This window comes from Narcine bancroftii, chromosome 10 (genome assembly GCF_036971445.1).
Source record: "Narcine bancroftii isolate sNarBan1 chromosome 10, sNarBan1.hap1, whole genome shotgun sequence".
NCBI lineage: Eukaryota > Metazoa > Chordata > Chondrichthyes > Torpediniformes > Narcinidae > Narcine > Narcine bancroftii.
In genome coordinates, this window is record NC_091478.1 from 23,569,913 (window position 1) to 23,589,935 (window position 20,023).

The 20,023-nt window shown below is 43.7% G+C and overlaps 1 protein-coding gene and 1 long non-coding RNA gene across 5 annotated transcripts in view; one reads left to right on the top strand and one right to left on the bottom strand.

Annotated features, from left to right (window-relative positions):
- The window catches only part of LOC138744297 (ectonucleoside triphosphate diphosphohydrolase 4-like), an 85,479-nt gene extending 84,041 nt beyond the window's left edge, over positions 1 to 1,438 (bottom strand). For all 4 annotated transcript variants that reach the window (XM_069900198.1, XM_069900197.1, XM_069900199.1 and 1 more), the window contains exon 1: positions 1,324 to 1,438. The gene's annotated coding sequence lies outside the window, so the exon portion shown is untranslated. The remainder of the gene's footprint in view (positions 1 to 1,323) is intronic.
- On the top strand, positions 1,042 to 19,755 carry LOC138744299 (uncharacterized). The gene is made up of 3 exons (XR_011345433.1): positions 1,042 to 1,511; positions 14,487 to 14,618; positions 19,467 to 19,755. It is a non-coding gene; the product is annotated as an uncharacterized lncRNA (long non-coding RNA).
- Positions 19,756 to 20,023: the final 268 nt, after the last annotated feature.

Below are 20,023 nucleotides of genomic sequence, written 5' to 3' on the forward strand. Positions count from 1 at the left end.
TCACCACATGCTTTACCGAATCACCAGAAGCACTTCTCAATAAAAGCCACAATACACACTAGAGAATCAATCTACCATATTGCAAAAGCACACTGTATTTGCAATCTCCTATAGGTTTCCATTTTTATACTGTTAATCAGGAACCACACTTTGACAACACTGACAAATCCATTTTTGAACGTAAAAAGTGTTTTCTGAAATGGGAGACGAGGTTAACTGTCAAGGAAAACACACACATATGCTCTCATTCTCTCTCACATGGGCTAGCTTTCAATAAAGAGCAGCAGAATTCAAAATAAAGATGATGACCATTCAGTATTATTTAAGCATGACTGCATCAAGCCATCAGTGTGTGGACAAGGTGAAAGTATTAATTTGTTTTCCCATCTTTCATTGTAACCTTGACTGTTTATTTCCCTCCTTCCTCCTTTTCCTGAATCTTTACACCTGCTCAATATGCTGTCTTCAATATTCCTTGCTACATTCTCCAATCTACCTCAACCTTCAACTTCTGTTCTTTTTATCTACCTCATCTGTTCCCCTATCCCTTTCACAATTTTAATCTTCATTATCTCCCCTGCACTAGTGATCTTCTCACCCTTTCACCTCCCTGAATAACCCCTAACTCAATAACCCTATCTACCACATGTTAATGATCGACATATCAATGTCTCCTCTTTATTAAAGTTTCCTCCTCATTGACTTCCTTTGCCTACATTCCCTTCTCTGCCCTAAACTGATGTAACACCTATCACCCAACCTTCTCTCATTTACCCCTGCCCAACTTTGACCTACCTCTTCTTCCCTGCAGTAATTTCCATTCTTCTCCACCCTTCACCTTTCCAGACCCCACCTCATTCCTCATCTAATGCAAATCCTATAACTTTGTCACAACTTGCTCTCTCCATCCGTCCACGATCTGAACTTCTCGCTCTTGAGACTGACATGCTCTAACGCCCTCCCTAAACCTATCCTTCCCTACCTAATCCTGCACTCCTTTGAACCCTCTCTCTAATCCTGCCAATCCCCTGAACGCTCTCCGTGAACTCTTCCTGATCCTCAAACTCCCTCCAGTCACAACCCCTCTCCCTCACCGTCCTGACCTCTCCCTCACCTTGTCCTGACCTCTCCCTCACCTTGTCCTGACCTCTCCCTCACCTTGTCCTGACCTCTCCCTCACCCCGCCCTAGACAATCCCTCTTCCTCGCCCTGTCCCGACGTGACCTCCCTCCCTCCCTCGCCACGTCCTGGGCCAATCCTTCTCCCTCACTCAGTCCTACATAACTCCCTGTCCCGACCCCTCCCACCCTCACTTCCCCCTACCTCTACGTCGGTCTCTACCGCTCACGGCGGCACGGTCAGTCAGCCCGGCCTAGTTCGACTGCAAGCACATCCACCCGACGGCAGCCATGTATCCAGGGTGACCGCCATAAACTGTCGCAAACTCTCCGCTGCTGCTTTCCGGCAATGGTTGCTATGAGCGATCTCAGTCCAAGAGGAGCGGCCCAGAGGTACCAGTTCCCTCAATCTCTTTACTTTGGTGACATTGAATTTGTGATGGATTTCCAATCGAAAGCGCTTTATGCGAATTGCTCACGACATAAAATTAGAAATCTTAACTCACCCATTTGTATTATTGCATCTTTCACCGAACAAAATATGTTAAGACAGGAGAAAAATGGATGTCAAGCCACGCAAGAATATATTAGGTCAAGTAATAAAAGGTGGGCAAAGGGGTTGTTAAGAAGTTGCTGGAACTGATTGATGGAATCGTTAAAATCCCCTAGACTTAAAGTGAGCAGTTGATGAAGATTAGATGACAAATTAATCATGATTAATTCCAACACCACTGGGAAATAAGACAGCGACGGATGGAAATGCAGAGAAAGAATGATTCCAAAATTTGCAAAATCACGATGAAGGACTGTGGTGCTACATCGCCGGCCTACTGCAGGGGACAAGCTCTGTACCTGCAGGAGCGTAAGGGGACAGGACAACACCTGTCCGGCTGTCAATCAGTCGGCCTGAATGGATCAAGCCCCACCCAGTCGGGTATCAATCACCCAACGGGATACAAGCCTGCGCCGGCCTCCCGAGGCCTCACTCAGAGTTGCTGCAGCCGCAGCCAGCCTGGCTCTGTGGAAGTCTTTGTGGATTAAAGCCTGTTGTACAGTCTTTACCTTTGTGTGTGTCTGATTCTGGCTAACAGTGCACCACAAGGATATCTACACATCAAATGGAAATTATAACCTCACCAAAATTATTCAGCAACTCACATCCTAACAGGCTAGAGTCCTTCCAATATCAGATCCACATAATTTTCAAAGATAGGAGGTGTTGTGGGCACCGAGGAAGATTTTCAGAGCTTGCAGAGGGATCTGGACCAGTTAGGAGAATGGGGCAAAAAATGGCAGATGGAGTTTAATGTAGACAAATATGAGGTGATGCATTTTGGAAAGGCAAACCAAGACAGGAGATATACAGTAAATGATTGGGCACTGAGGAGTGCGGGAGAGCAGAGAGATTTGGGAATACAAATACGTTGTTCCCTGAAGGTGCTGTCACTTGTGGACAGGGTTGTAAAGAAAGATTTCGGTATATTAGCCTTTTTAAATCATTGAGTACAGGGGTTGGGATGTTATGTTGAAGTTATTTAAGACATTGGTGAGACCAAATTCTAATTATTGTGTACAGATCTGGGCACCTAACTACAGGAAGGATATCAATAAGATTGAAAGGGTACAGGGAATATTTGCTAGGATGTTGCTGGGTCTTCAGGAGTTGAGTTACAGGGAAAGATTAAACAGGTTCAGACTTTATTCCTTGGAGTGAAGAAGAATGAGGGGAGATTTGATAAACATTTACAAGATTATGAGAGGTATAGACGGAGAGGGTGCGAATAGGGTTTTTCCACTTAGATTGTGGGAGATAAATAAGAGAGGTCATAGTTTTAATCTAATGGGGGAAAGGTTTTAGGAGAACATGGGGGGGGGGAAGTTCTTCATTCAGAGAGTGGTGGGAGTGTGGATTGAGTTGCCATCTGATGTGAATGTGGGCTCGATCTTGTGTTTTAAGAATAAATTGGTAGGTACATGGATGGGAGCAGGTCAGTGGGACTAGGATCGGCACAGACTAGAGGGGCCAAATGACCTGTTTTTGGTGCTGTAGCGCTCTGTGGTGAAGAAGAATTTTAAATCAAATACTACAACCAAGAGCAATGTAAAACCTATTGTCCTAAAGCCAACTGACACATTACCCAGAATGGGTTTATTCAGAACCACACAAAGGAAGCATGGAAAGTGTTTGACCAATGATGTGTGATGTTGATTTGTATATGGTCTTCCATGGGATTTCATCATCAGATAGACCTCAGATTGATGTAAAACACAAGAGCAGAAATAGACTATTTAGCCCATTGAGTCTGCCCTATTATTTGTTCTCTTGCAGAAGTTGCATGATCTCTGTGAGCAATGTGGAGAATTGAATAGGTGAATGAGTTAAAATAAGGGAAATAGAGTGGCAGGGAGCGTATTTGAGGTCTTGGGGTTGTATATGCTCGTAGCATGGCTACTAATGGTGAAGCCAATAATAGGTGTTCATGAGGAATCTCAGAGGGTTGTAAAGCTGGAGGAGGTTGCAGAGATGGAGAAGATGGAAAGGACAAACCAGCACTTAACAGAAAATGTTGAAATTGAGATATTGGTCACTAAGATTGGAGTGAGGGTACAGGAGCTCATATGTTTTGGAATTGAGGGAGTAGATTTTTTTGCTGAGTTTGTTTACAGGAGACAATATTTGGATCTCAGTCCGAGTTTATCAGGATAACTGAATCTTGACTGGAAAGTGTATAACAGTCCCTTTGAATATTTGAGTAATTAGTCAACTCTGGAGGTTTTGTATAAATCACCAATCATTAAGATTTAGTGAAGCTGCCTGCCATTATAGAGAATATCACCATCTTGTGGCAGTTGCTTAGAAAAACAACACCTGTGCATTATAGCTTTGAGTATAAAGCTGAAAAAAAGCACCCCTTGTTTAAATTCAAAATTCCATTTCTTGTCATCTACACCAAATGCATAAATATCTTTCCTTTGTTTACAGATCTGAGCAAAATCATGCATAAAAATAGTGAACTATGGCACCATGTGCAGAACTATGTGTTGCATCAAAAGTTTAACCTCTGACCCATTGATTCTGCTGCCTTTTGTCAAATTTCCCAACTGATCCAATCCTACATTCCAACACACAACCATTTTCATCATTACTCCGTGTTTTCAAGGTATTAAATTAGTATGATGTTTCAAGTTTGCACAGGTTCTACATCCACTCTCTGTGAGAGGACATCTTCCAAATCATCCATCAACTTTCTTAAAATATGTGTCTTTTGTCCAAGACCAATCCTTCTGAATTTATGCAATAGCCCATGAGAGTTTTAAAACCATAGTTTCTTGTTGCCTTTTATAACTTCATTTCTGGTGATTCTGTACTACACATTCCTCATGTTCTCTGGGGAAGAAAATTCTTATGTCAATATGAACTTCAAGATTGTTTTATTATCATGTAATAAAATGGAAAATGTAATATTACATCAAACCTACAGTAAAACAAAGATTCACCCAGCACCCCTTAGTAAGATGCAAAAAAATATTCCTTTCGGAGTCACTCAATGTCCATGGATTTACCTCCAGCATTCCCACAGGTGGCTTATATAAATCAGGAACCCTTCAGCACCCTTCAGGAGCCCTTCTTGCCCACAGCACTCCCTCGAATTCCAGTTCTGATACCTGGTTCCCTGAACCAGTCTCCAGCAGCCCACAGCCCTGTGCGGGTCCTTGAGCTCCCCAACTGTGACTAATCCTACTAACCCTCTGAGCTGGACCACCAAGCTGCCCATACCAGAATGGGGATGTGCAATAAATGCTAGTGATGTCCAATTTTCCAATATTTCTATTTTCTCCAAATAGTGTAAATCTGTCTACAAAGTTTCACTGAATCAAGAAGATGGTCAACATTGGGTTGCTGATCCAACACCAAAAGTATATTGCCATTTTTTTATGTGTTCCAATACATTTGTCTCTGTTCCCTTTTAAAATCATCTTATAAAATTTATCAGTTTTTAACAGTTTGAACTGTACCTGCTGATCAGTGCTCACCTGTAGTGTTTCACATGCTAGTTATAAAAAATACAAGGCAAAAAAAAATATATAGCAGTCTGTGTGTTTTAAAGACAGCAGTCCTCTCTTATCAAGTTTAGTTGATCAGAGTACGTTGCAGACATGCCCCTTTAGATCAGCAGGGCCAGGCAATAAGGCATAACGGTTTATAAAATACAAAACAGAAATTTGTCTACGGATAACAGGTTTAGCAAAATCTGCAACTATTATAGACAACGGTAATCACTCCATCGACAACATCTACAAGAGGAGGCGGTGTCTTAAGAAATCAGCCTCTATCCTCAAGGACCCACACCATCCAGGCCATTCCCTCTTCACTCTGCTACCATCGGGAAAAAAGTACACGAGCTTGAAGACAAGCACTCAGCGGCACAAGGACAGCTTTTTCCTTGCAGCCATCAGATTCCTGAATGATCAATGAACCACAGACACTGCCTTACTTTGACTTTTTCTTGCACTATTTTTATTTATTTTGTAAGGTGGTTTATATAAATGTTCGCACTGTGACGCTGCAGAAAAACATTGAATTTTGTGACACGTTTATGACAATAAATTCTGAATCTGCATCTTATTAGGACATGGAACACAACAGTGCAGCACAGGCATTTTGGCCCTCGATGTTAAGCTGAGCCACTTCAGATTTCAGGTTTATTTTCAGAGTACATACATGACATCACATACAATTCCTTTTTCCTGCAGGCATAGCAGAATTACCACTAATTGGTAGTGCAAAAAAATAAATTGCACAGTGTAAAACATGTAAGCAAGCAAACTATAAATTGTAAATAAATGGGCTGTGCAATAGAGAGAGAACAAAAAAAATCAATAATGTGCACAAGTAAGAGTCCTTAAATGAGTCTCTGATTGAGTTTGTTGTTGAGGAGCCTAATGTTGGAGGGGTAGCAGCTGTTCCTGAACCTGGTGATGCAATCTTGTGGCCCCTATACCTCTTTCCTTGTGGCAGCAATGAGAATGGAGCGTGTGCTGGGTGGTGAGGGTCTTTGATGATTGCTGCTGCTCTCAAATGGCAGTGTTCCCTGTTGATGTACTCAATAGTGGGGAGAGTTTTGCATGTGATATCCTGGGCTGTGTTCACTTCCTTTTGGAGGGCTTTATGCTCAGGGGTATTGGTGTTCCCATATCTGTCCATGATGCAGCCAGACACCACACTTTCCACCACACCTTTGTAGAATTTCCCAGGGTTCTGGTGTCATACCAAACCTCCACAAACTCCTGAGGAAGTAGAGGCGCTAATATGCTTTCTTCCTTAGGTTTGTTGACATTGAGTGCAAGGTTGTTGCACCATTCAGCCAAGTTTTCAATCTCCATTCTGTATGCTGATTCATACCCTTCCTTTATACAACCTACTACCGTGTTATCGTAGGCAAATTTGTAGATTGTGTTATTGTCATACCGAGCCACACAGTTGTAGGTTTAAAACCATATATTCCTTCCCAAAAAAAAGTACTAAACCCTTCCTGCCTTGTAACCCTTTATTTTTCTTTCATCCATGTGCCTGTCAAAGGGTCTCCTAAATGCCCCTCTTGTTCCACCACCATCCCAGGCAAGGCATTTCAGTCACCCACAACTCGTTGTGTTTAAAAAATTCACCCTTGATGTCTCCCCTGAACTTCCTTCCCTTCACCTTGTATAGATATCCTCTGGTGTTTGCTATTCCTGCCCTGGGAAAAAGGTGCTGGCTGTCCATCCTGTGTATGCCTCTCAGAATCTGGCAGAACTCTATTAAGACTCCTCTCCTCCTTCTATTCTCAAAAGAGAAAAGTCCTAACCTTGTCTCATAAGAATCATTTTCCAATCCAGGCAATACCCTGGTAAATCTCCTCTACACTCTTTCCATAGCTTCCACATTCTTCCTATAGTGACATGACCAGATCTAAACACAATATTCTAAGTGTGGTCTCACCAGAGATTTGTAGAGTTGCAACATGATCTCTTGACTATTGAAATCAATCCTCTTATTATGAAGTCCAGCTTCCCACAGGCTTTCTTATCAACCTGCGTGGTGACCTTTAGAGATATATGAATTTCGACCCCAAGGTCCTTCTGTTCATCCATACTCTGATGTAACCGACCATTAACCCTGTACTCAGCCTTCAGGTTTGACCTTCCAAAATGCATCACCTCATACTTGTCCGGATTGAACTCCATCTGCCACTTTTCCACCCAACTCTGCATCCTGTATATATCCTTTTGTAACATAGACAATCTTCAGCACCATCCATAACTCCTCCAATCCTTGTATCATCTGCAAACCTACTGACCCATCCTTCCTCCTCTTCATCTAGGTCATGTATAAAAATTGCAAAGAACAGGTGTCCAGAATAGATCCCTGCAGAACTCCACTAATTACTGACCTCCAGGCAAAATACTTTCCATCCATGACTACTCTCTGCTTTCTATATGCAAGCCAATATTTTATCCACACAGCCAAGGTTCCACTGATCCCATGCCTCATGACTTTCTGAACGAGTCTCTCATGGGGGATATTGTCAAATGCCTTACTAAAATCCATGTAGACCACATCTACCACCCTACCCTCATCAATTTATTTTGTTACCTCCTCAAAAAAAACTCAATTAGGATCATGAGGCATGATCCTCCCTTCACAAAGCGATGCTGACTGTACCTCTCCAAATGCTCATAGATCCTATCCTTAAGAATCCTCCCCAATACTTTGCACACCACTGATGCAAGACTCACCAGTCTATAATTTCCAGGTTTCTCCCTACTACCTTATTTTAATCAAGGGGACCACATTTGCCATTCTCCAATCCTCTCGCATCTACTCTGTGGCCAAAGATAACTCAAAGATCATAGCCATTGCCCCAGCTATCTCTTCCTTCACTTCTCACAGAAACCTGAGGTATAATGCCCTGGGGACATTAATCTTAATGTTTTTAAAGATCCAACACTTCTTCCATAATCTCAACATTGTTCAACACATAAGCCTGTTCTATTCCAATCTCACCCTGATTAAGGTCCTTTTCTCTTGTGAATACTGAAGCAAAGTATTGATTTAGGACTTCATTCTCCTCCACCTCCAGGTGCACGTTGCCTGCTTTGTCCTTTAGTAGCCCCACCTTTATTCTCATCATCCTTCTGTTGTTCACATACACATAGAACACCTCGGAGTTTTCCTTAATCCTACTTGCAAAGGCCTTCTTATGTCTGCTTCGAGCTCTACTGTCCTTTCTTAAGCTCCTTTATGGCTATCATATACTTCTCATGAGCCCTTCCTATTTCTTATATTTAATATATGGTTCCTTCTTCCTCTTGACTGGCTGCCACACCTGTTTTATCAACCACTGTTTCCTTTTCCTACCATCTTTTCCCTGTCCCAGTGGGGCCAACCAATCCTGAAACCAGAGCAACTTTCTCTACATCAGTTCTGTGCTTTCACTCTTGAACATCTGTTTTTAATTTACTCACACTAGTTCCTGCCTCATCCCATCATAATTAGTCTTTCCCCAATTAAACACATTTCTATTTTGTCTGCTTTTATTCTTAGCTATGTTTAACATAGCTATGTTAAAGCTCAGGGAGTTGTGGTCACTCTCACCAAAATGCTCCCCTCTGAGAGGTTTGCCACCTGACCAGGTTCATTACCCAGTATTAGATCCAGTATGGCCTCTCCTCTTGTCTGTTGGACCACATACTGTCAGGAATCCTTCTTGAACATACCTGACAAATTATAGTGTCTTAAAGAAAATATGAGTGTTATTAAAACAGAAAATGCAGGAAACGCTCAGCGGTTCAGGCAGCATCTATGAAAAAAAAACGTCAGGTCAGATGTTGGATAAGAATTGGCTACAGAGATCACACTAAATATCAGGACCTGTTTTATTTGTGATCAATAGAATGAACTATATTGAAACTGATGTGGCATGGTGTTACAAAGAAAAATACAACTTTACTGTTCTGTGGACCCTTGCATTTGAATATCTCAATCTTCTATGAAATATTTAAGAGTGACTCACAAACTGGAGTAATGTCATTTAAAGGTAGTGGAGCAATTTCAAGGCTCATAAATTTATACAATATTTTACTCATCCCAATGTGATCTGCAGCCCTTGAATTACTGTTGAAGCGCATTCTTTGTTACAATGTAGTAAATGTCAGCCATTTTGCCCACAATGAGCTCCACAACCACCATGAGGCAAAAACCAGCTGATGTGTTTTAGCAAAGCTGTAATGCTTAATGTTTACATCCGGTACCGCACGGATGGCAGTCTCTTCAATCTGAGGCGCCTGCAAGCTCACACCAAGACACAAGAGAAACTTGTCCGTGAACTACTCTTTGCAGATGATGCCGCTTTAGTTGCCCATTCAGAGCCAGCTCTTCAGCGCTTGACGTCCTGCTTTGCGGAAACTGCCAAAATGTTTGGCCTGGAAGTCAGCCTGAAGAAAACTGAGGTCCTCCATCAGCCAGCTCCCCACCATGACTACCAGCCCCCCCACATCTCCATCGGGCACACAAAACTCAAAACGGTCAACCAGTTTACCTATCTCGGCTGCACCATTTCATCAGATGCAAGGATCGACAATGAGATAGACAACAGACTCGCCAAGGCAAATAGCGCCTTTGGAAGACTACACAAAAGAGTCTGGAAAAACAACCAACTGAAAAACCTCACAAAGATAAGCGTATACAGAGCCGTTGTCATACCCACACTCCTGTTCGGCTCCGAATCATGGGTCCTCTACCGGCACCACCTACGGCTCCTAGAACGCTTCCACCAGCGTTGTCTCCGCTCCATCCTCAACATCCATTGGAGCGCTCACACCCCTAACGTCGAGGTACTCGAGATGGCAGAGGTCGACAGCATCGAGTCCACGCTGCTGAAGATCCAGCTGCGCTGGATGGGTCACGTCTCCAGAATGGAGGACCATCGCCTTCCCAAGATCGTATTATATGGCGAGCTCTCCACTGGCCACCGTGACAGAGGTGCACCAAAGAAAAGGTACAAGGACTGCCTAAAGAAATCTCTTGGTGCCTGCCACATTGACCACCGCCAGTGGGCTGATAACGCCTCAAACCGTGCATCTTGGCGCCTCACAGTTTGGCGGGCAGCAGCCTCCTTTGAAGAAGACCGCAGAGCCCACCTCACTGACAAAAGGCAAAGGAGGAAAAACCCAACACCCAACCCCAACCAACCAATTTTCCCTTGCAACCGCTGCAATCGTGTCTGCCTGTCCCGCATCGGACTGGTCAGCCACAAACGAGCCTGCAGCTGACGTGGACTTTTTACCCCCTCCATAAATCTTCGTCCGCGAAGCCAAGCCAAAGAAAGAATGCTTAATGAGGATTAATCTTGGTCTTGAATGCAAGGGATGATCTTCAAATTAGTGCTGTGGCATCTTGTGTCTGCTTAATTAAGTTGACCCACTGAAGGACATTGTAGTTAACATTTCAATCAAAAGGCAGCATCTCTGACCATGCAATGCAATGCTGACCCAGTCAGCATTAAAAAGATGTGAAACACAAAAGCTGTGATTATAGTAAAAAACACAGAAATGCTGGAGGAACCCAGCTGGTCTTGCAGTGCCCATAGGAGGTAAAGATGTATTACTGATGTTTCGGGCCTGAGACCTTCTTCAAGATATAAGAAAAGGAAGGCATCAGAATAAAGACTGAAGATTGGCTAGGGGAGGATTCCAGACCAACAAAAGATGTTAATTAGGTATGATTAGAGGAGAGGTGGGAATTGATTTGGCTCTGTGAAAGGAGAAGAGAGAAAGAGAGAGAGCATGTTGGGGGAAAGGTGACGGGGGAAATAGGAGGGAGAGAGGGTTTACAGAAACCAGAGAAGTCAATGTTAATGCCATCCGGTTGGAGAGTGCCCAGAAGATGAAGTGTTGTTCCTCCAATTTTCAGGTGGTCGCAGTAATTGAAATGGGTGGCCACAGGGAGATCCATGCTATTGTGGCGGACTGAACCGAGGTGATGACAAGGCGATCTCCCAGTCTGCGTCCAATCTCTCCATTGTCGAGGAGACCACAACATGAGCACCAGATGCAGTAGATGACCCCTGCAAATTCACCAGTGTTGCTTCACTTGGAAGGACTGTTGGGAGCTGGTGGTGAGGGAAGCATTTAGAAAGCTGCTGTTTTCTTCTACTGTTGCAACATATGTGTTGGGTATTTTGGGGTGAATATTTGGCAGCGATACGGAGATTGACGGAGGGAAAAATGGAATATCAAAGGCCAGACAATAGGATTACAATAAGAGGCCCTGAAATGAAAAGAGTTAGGATCGGTACTCAGCCGGTGGAGAAGAGACGGCTATCCTGAGGTTTCAGTGTGTCAACAGGTAGACGGTCCATTGAGGAATTGACAGAGATTATGTTTAAGCCTGAACTTGCTCCAAATACAGAAAATTATATTATTAACAAAATTTTGTTTCACTTGTGGACATTGGTAGCACAGATATTATATATAATCGATCCCTAATTGCCCTTGAGAATATGTTTTTGACCCATCTCTTTGAAGTACTGCGGCCCGTGTGGTGAAGGTCCAGTGCCTGCATGGTGTTGCTGAGTGGAGAGTTCCAGGGTTTAGAGCCACCCAATGATGAAGGAACAGCAATATTTTTCCACGTTGAATGGTGTGTAATGGGAAGGAGATCTGCAGATGTGCATGCACTTGATTCCCTTCTCCTCTATAAGGTATGAAATAAGAGTCAATTGTTCAGATGCTCTGAAATTCTTACTTGCTGCAGCCAGACAGGTACATAATATGTACCAACAGCAATAACAGAAATTAACTTGCCACAATGCATCATTATATATATCAAAGGATAGATAAATAAATTATAGTTAGCACCAAAAAAAAAATTTCAATAGTCCAAGCACATCCTTCTATGGGTCTGGAGTTGTTTCTGATTGCGGTAGTACAAGGAGGATCAAGAGCCTAATGGCAGTGGGGGAAAAAAATTGTTTTTGAACATAGAGGGGCTAGACTTTGGGCTTCTCAACCTTTTGCTTGAAGGTAGCAGTGAGAAGAGATCGTGACCATGGAGATGAGATACTTTACAATGTTGATGCATTGCCTCACAGAGAAGTCTGTAGACATGGATGGCAGAATGGATGTGTTCATTGGTAAAGTATGTAGGCTTCACAAGTTGCTTTTTGCAAAGAGTGCACACTAAAGCATTGCAATGCTGGTTGAGGGTGTGGATTGGGTGTCAATTAAGAGTTGCTCTGTTTTTAATGGTGCCAATCTTCTTAGTGGCAGACTTGTAGTCTCAAATGTTCAGATGATGTTGTGTTTTCCAAATGTCTGGGTTGAAGCTGACAGAAAATTTTGAATTTCTGTTGGCTGAATTCCAGCAATGTATAAACAACGTCAGACACTGATGACACGAAGAGTAACTGCAGGATTTAACCCTTCTCCTTTGCTATTTTCTGACTCCTCACATGGTTGCCAATGGAACTGACCTTTGTACCTTGGGCATTTTCTATCTACTCCATGTCAGTCTCTTCCTCTTTAAGATTCCTGAATAATAAGATGTTTGTCCTTTAGTAATGAGAGAATTTCCAGAACAGTTTATCTGCTGGTCTGTTTCTTTTCCCTTGAGAAGGGTATGAAATAGTTTCAATAACATAAAAACTACAATGTCCTTCAGTGGTGAGATACTTACCCCATTCCTGACACCTCACCCCATTAGGTTCTACCAAAATGATGCCGTTTTTTGGCAGAGAGAGAGAGATTAATACTTTGATTTGTTTTATCACCATTCTGACCACATTCAAAGGTTGGAATCCTCATGGGAGATGTCAGCTGGATATATCTGGATAGAGTTTATCAGTTTAATTTTGAATTTTAATTTGAAGATACAGCACAGAAACAGGCTGCCCAAATACATCCATGGACCAATTAACATAACAACCCTGTAAGTTTCTGGTGGGTGGGAGGAAACTGGAGCACCCGCTCGCAGACACAGGGAGAATGAACAAACTACTTACAGACAATGCAGATTCGGACCAAGGTCATTGGCGTTGTAACAGTGTTGCATTAACCATGCCGCCTTCTGACTCTTTGGGCTGCAGTTTGCTGCAGGAATGAAAACTAACTCTACTCAGTAACATGGAAAATTATCAGATTATGTCTTGATCACAAAAGCATAAATCCATCCAGCTAATTACTGCTCAATTAATCTATTCTCCATCAGTGAGGTGATCAAAGTGTGCTATGGGTCCTTTTAATATGTTAGCAATTTTTCTAAGACAGCAGGAGGTATTCCTCAGGGCAGTTCATTGGTTTAACCGTTTTATCAACAGCCTTATTTCTGTGATAAGGTCTGATGTGCAAGTGTTCACTGATGACTGCACCTGTTTGATTCCATTTAGCAAATGAAGCAGTGCATCCCTGCAAGCCGAAGGACCTGTTCAACATTCAGGCATGATCTGAAGAGTGACATATTACTTCTGGCCATACAAATTCCAACCAATGCCACCCTCAACAAGAGTGTGCATTTGTGGTTTTGAACATTTCTTGCAAATGTACTCACTTATTCCATACAGCTACAGATTTTTGAGCATAATGTCTTTTTAAATGCATTCACTTTTTGGAATACTGTATTGGCATTGCTGGTAAAGCAAAGACCATACTTGAATGCTCTAAAATGGGTGGCTTTTTAGGCTGTTTAACTCTCAATCACATTGTTCAGGATCTCATCAGCTACAGCTGAGACAATAAGCATGGTACATTTCCACCTGAAGGGCATTAATGAACCAAAATGATTTTTCATGACATTCTGCTACTTTCATAGTAATTGCTATTAAGACAAGCTGCTCCTTTTTCAAGTCCTGATTAGTGACAGAATTTAAATTGTTATGCTGGGCTCTGAAGTCAACAATCCAGATTGGTAGTTCAGGCTTCTGTCTTAACATAAGGCACCTCGATGCTCAATTGGTTGTAATGTTTTTCATTACTACTAGTGCCAATTGTGGCTTAGTGGACAGCAGCTACCACTCTGCACCTGGTGGCTGTAGGTGTTGATATTCCATTGAGTGCTGGTACTATTAGGGATGCCATCTGTAATAATGGAGGTGACATTTTAATGGGCATGAAAATATTCCATGGCGCTATTCTGAAGAGCAGATAAGTTCCCTTCCATGTACTGGTTGTTATTTATCCCTGTGATTGAATCATTATTAGATTGCTGTTTGTTGGAACTTGTTACGCACAACTTTACTATTCCTGTTCATGTATTTCAACAGTGACTTACACTCAATCATATGAAAGTTGGGCTACAAATGGAGGTCTTTTATTTTCCCTTCTCTCCTGAAGATGCTCACATTGAGAAACTGCTTCAGTAGCCTTTAAAGGCTTTTATGTCATCTGGGCAGTAAAAACCAACAGTGAACAATAATAAGCTGGAGGGACTCAGCAGGTCAGAGAAATGGACAGTCAATGTTTCAGGTCAGGACCCTTTATAAAGGGGACTGGGAGGGGAGGGGAGAGGGGAGGGACTGGGAGGGGAGAGGGGAGGGACTGGGAGGGGAGAGGGGAGGGACTGGGAGGGGAGAGGGGAGGGACTGGGAGGGGAGAGGGGAGGGACTGGGAGGGGAGAGGGGAGGGACTGGGAGGGGAGAGGGGAGGGACTGGGAGGGGAGAGGGGAGGGACTGGGAGGGGAGAGGGGAGGGACTGGGAGGGGAGAGGGGAGGGACTGGGAGGGGAGAGGGGAGGGACTGGGAGGGGAGAGGGGAGGGACTGGGAGGGGAGAGGGGAGGGACTGGGAGGGGAGAGGGGAGGGACTGGGAGGGGAGAGGGGAGGGACTGGGAGGGGAGAGGGGAGGGACTGGGAGGGGAGAGGGGAGGGACTGGGAGGGGAGAGGGGAGGGACTGGGAGGGGAGAGGGGAGGGACTGGGAGGGGAGAGGGGAGGGACTGGGAGGGGAGAGGGGAGGGACTGGGAGGGGAGGGGGAGGGACTGGGAGGGGAGGGGGAGGGACTGGGAGGGGAGGGGGGAGGGACTGGGAGGGGAGGGGGGAGGGACTGGGAGGGGAGGGGGGAGGGACTGGGAGGGGAGGGGGGAGGGACTGGGAGGGGAGGGGGGAGGGACTGGGAGGGGAGGGGGGAGGGACTGGGAGGGGAGGGGGGAGGGACTGGGAGGGGAGGGGGGAGGGACTGGGAGGGGAGGGGGGAGGGACTGGGTGGGGAGGGGGGAGGGACTGGGAGGGGAGGGGGGAGGGGAGAGGGGAGGGACTGGGAGGGGCGAGGGGAGGGACTGGGAGGGGCGAGGGGAGGGACTGGGAGGGGCGAGGGGAGGGACTGGGAGGGGCGAGGGGAGGGACTGGGAGGGGCGAGGGGAGGGACTGGGAGGGGCGAGGGGAGGGACTGGGAGGGGCGAGGGGAGGGACTGGGAGGGGCGAGGGGAGGGACTGGGAGGGGAGAGGGGAGGGACTGGGAGGGGAGAGGGGAGGGACTGGGAGGGGAGAGGGGAGGGACTGGGAGGGGAGAGGGGAGGGACTGGGAGGGGAGAGGGGAGGGACTGGGAGGGGAGAGGGGAGGGACTGGGAGGGGAGAGGGGAGGGACTGGGAGGGGAGAGGGGAGGGACTGGGAGGGGAGAGGGGAGGGACTGGGAGGGGAGAGGGGAGGGACTGGGAGGGGAGAGGGGAGGGACTGGGAGGGGAGAGGGGAGGGACTGGGAGGGGAGAGGGGAGGGACTGGGAGGGGAGAGGGGAGGGACTGGGAGGGGAGAGGGGAGGGACTGGGAGGAAACAAGAGTTGACATGATATTGCACCAAAGTGGAGAGGCAGCTAGGGGTGGAAACCACAGGTACTGTTGGGAGAGGAAAGGTTTGAGAGAAAAGTAAAAATGGGAGCATATAAAGGAAATATGTAAACAAATGAACCAGAGAGAGCCTTCCTTGTCTCATTTTAAGTTTCCTCATTAGTTTTGATAAAGGATACAGAACCAAAATGTTGACTACTGGTATTTCTTTCCATGGACACAGCCTCCAGGTTCTCATTGTTTGCTCTCGATTTCAACATCTACAGTTCTTTCCCTAATGAAAACCACAGACTATTTAAACATCATAAAAAGGATGTCCTCTTATTGTTTCTATTTTTTTTGTTCAAGACCAAATAATGAAAATATCTTTGGCCTTGCATTTTTGAACAGGAGTTAGCTTTGTGAGCTCTCCATTTTTATGGATCAGAGTTGGGTCATTCCCTTTCCCAGGGTTAGTGCTGCAAAAGACAGAGCTTTTTTTTCTTTGCTTACCTAATCCCAAAGTCAAAAATAGATAAAAATGAATATTTTAGCCAGCTGTTACTTGGCATATATTTCCCCACATGTGAGTTGATTATTTGCATTTTTCAAAGTACATAAGGAATATATCATCTTACTCTTTAGAGGCACACCCAGGTAGCAGTAAAATACAACACAACTTCATGCAAACAGAGATCTGGTAAATCGCAAGCTTTGATAGAGACCGAGGTGTTTCTGCTTCCAATCACCCAAATGCTCGAGAGATATTTGGGAACGTCAAATATCCTCATTGCTCAGTTCATCCAGCTGTAACTAACTGACCATGAAATATGAGCCCTATGGAATATGGGATGTTCAAATCTATGGGTCTCCTCCAAGGAGAGGAGAGGTGGCTTGTGCCAAAGAGAGGTGGTTGCTATCTTGGTTTTTCACAGTGTCAACACAATCCTTACTAACTAGAGGAGACTACACCCATGGCATCACATCAAAAGAGGGAGCCATAGACTTGCATCAGGACCCCATTTAGAGTACAGTGGTGTCTGAGGTGCCTTCTTTCAAATGAGATGTTAAACAAGACTCTGTATCAAGCAGCAGGAGAGACTGAGTCAGGAATTATCCATCAATGACATTTCAGGTTGAGACCCTTACTTGTTAGATGGACATTAAGGATCCTCTAGCTGCTGTTTCAAATATCAGGAGTTGTCCACAGCACTGGACAATATTTAAATTTCAACCAATGTAATTAAAAGTTGAAAATCAGAAAAACTGGATTCAAGAAATCTGAAATAAAAACAGGAATTACTGGGAACATTCAGTTGGTCAGGTAGCATCTGTCTGGGTTAATATTCCAAATCAAAGATGCTGCCTAATCTTCAGTGCTTCCAACATTTTATTTATTTACTAAAAGATTATTTTGTTATTACCATTGTGCTGCTTTCAGAAGCAGTGTTGCACTTGGGAGATTGAATGTATACAGTTAATGGCAGGGCTCTTGAAAGCATTGATGTGCAGAAAGATGGTCCTGGTCCACAGCTTGCTGAAAATAGGTACACAAGTAGATAAGGTTGTAAAGGAGTTGCATGGCATGCTTAGTTTCATTTGGCAGGGCGCTGAGTACAAAAATAAAGTCATTTTGCAGCTATCTAAAACTTTGTATTGGCTGCACTTGAAATACTGTGTGCAATTCTGACCCCATTTCCAGAAGGATGTAGTCCTTAGAAAGGGTCCACAAAAGATCAATCAGGATGTGGCCTGGTTTAGAGGGTGTGAGTTGTAGGGTTAAATTGGACAAACTTGGCTGGTTTTCTCTGAGGCTGAGGAGAGACATGATAATGCCATGAGAGGCATTATAGGGTGGACAGGCAGAATCTTTACCTCAGGGGAAAAGCATCATACAGGGGAAGACATTTTAAGGCAAGGAGGAAAAGTTTAAGGGAGAAGGGAAGGGTAAATATTTTACACAGTATGGTAGGGTGCCTGAAACAGGCTGCCAGGGGTACTGATACAAGCAGATATATAGTAGTATTTAAAAGGCTTCCAAATAAACAAATGAATATAAAGGGGGTGGAGGGAGAGTTTCAAGTAAATTTGGACATTATGCTTGGTTCAGACATTGTGGATCAAAGAGCCTGTTCCTCTGCTGTTCTGTTTTATGTTAAATATTCCTGCTGTGCACAAATTATCTGCTGCATTACAACAATGGCAATGATTGAAAGATACTCATTTGGCTAAAAAAAATATTTTGGCAGATTCCTGTGGTGAGAAATGAGTTATTCAAAGGCAGGTCTTTCTTTTTTTTTTAATAAATTTAAAAAAAAATCTCTTTACTAGAAGAGTGTCACCTCTGTATTTCTGTGCATGAAGTCTTCTGCAGACAGTGGTATTATGGGCCCAGAGGACCCCAAAACCCAGCAGCAATAGAAATTCACCAAGACAAATTGTTTTTAAACAAAAGTTGCTTTTAATCATCTTTAAACACAAAAACAGGATCAAACTTTTAACTTATTAACTTAGCCTAACTTAACCCCCTTCTAATTCTAAACATACGTGTATGTAACGTGTGTATAAGTTCAGAAAAGTTATTTGATTCACGGTCCAATCTCACTTCTCACTCCTCCAAGTTCACTGGTATCAGGCAATTCTTATACTGTGCACAGAATTTAACATTTATAAATTTCACCAGGCTTTGGTGCTTTAAAGATAATTAGTTACTGCTCAGGAAGGTTTTTGTCAGTTTTCAGAGAGATTTGTTGCTCGTTGGACACCCACAACTGATTCCTTCTGAACAGCCACTGCAGTGTCTTGGCAAAGAAACTTGCCCTATCAGGATTTTCCAGATGATAACCTCTCCTTTATTTCACGTGAAATATTATGCAGCCAATCCTCTCCTCTGGTATGGACCACAAAGGATTTCACCAAGCTCACAACCAGTCTTCAAAATGGTGTTTTCCACAAGCTTGTCAGATTCCTTCTGCTGAACTATAACACTGAATTCTCTCTCACTGAGGAAAAACCACATGACCCTCTTAGAACAGCGAACTTCACTCAGACTGTGGCACAGGACCTAGTCTTCTGAGTCGTTTATCTGTTGCTTTCCAAAACAATAATCCATTACTCCACAGCATGTCCAATTAACACCTATTTGTGAAGTCCTTATAGGCACACTCTTCAAAGTTTTTGCAAAGGCACCTGGAGCCTGGACCATCTGGCATTTTTAAATGAGATTTGTTTTGAAGTGTTTGTATCTGTAACTAAAAAAACCTGTCACAATTTATCTCCTTTAAAACATAATCGGTCATAGTGGTCATTGACACGTCCACATCTGCCTCCTGAAGAGTGTTTCTGATCTGCCAGACATATGTTTGGGAATTTTTCTTCATTATGATAAGAATTCTTCTGTCATCAGCAATGGAGATCTTCCTTGACCTACCAGTCCCTCGGCGATTACTGAGCTCATCAGTATGCTCTTTCTTCTTAATGATGTTTCAAACTGTTGATTTTGGTAATCTTAAAGTTTGGGTGTGTCTCTTACTGTTTTATTTTTGTTTTTCAGCCTCAATAGTTTCTTTGACTTCCATTGATACAACCTCATGCTGAAAAATGGCAACTACAGATTCCAAACAAAGGTGATCAAAAATTTAGAAGCGGCCTAGGTCTCTTAAACCAGCACCAATGAAGCAATTAAACATACTTGAGTACTCAAACACATGAGAAGCCAAATGTCTCAAACATTATGGTGCCCTGAAATTAGGAGATTATGTATAAAAAGTGCTGCAATTTCTATGTGGTTAAACCAAAATGTATACCAATAATTTTGAATGAATCTGGAATTTGCACTTTAATGGCATGTGCATTGTTTCATTATAAATTTAAAACTGTGGGGCACAGGGGAAAATAAATAAGTGTCTTTGTCCCAAACATTATGGAGAGCACTGTAAATCATGTTGCTCACAATGTTGAAATGTTATCCTCAAAAATCTACTTGTGATTTATGAGTCTATCTATGATGGCATTGTAAAGATGACCACTGCATTTTCCTTATGGAGACAAAGTCCTGGTTCACACCATGGACACCCTCCAGTGTGTCATCCAATAGTACAAATATGCCAA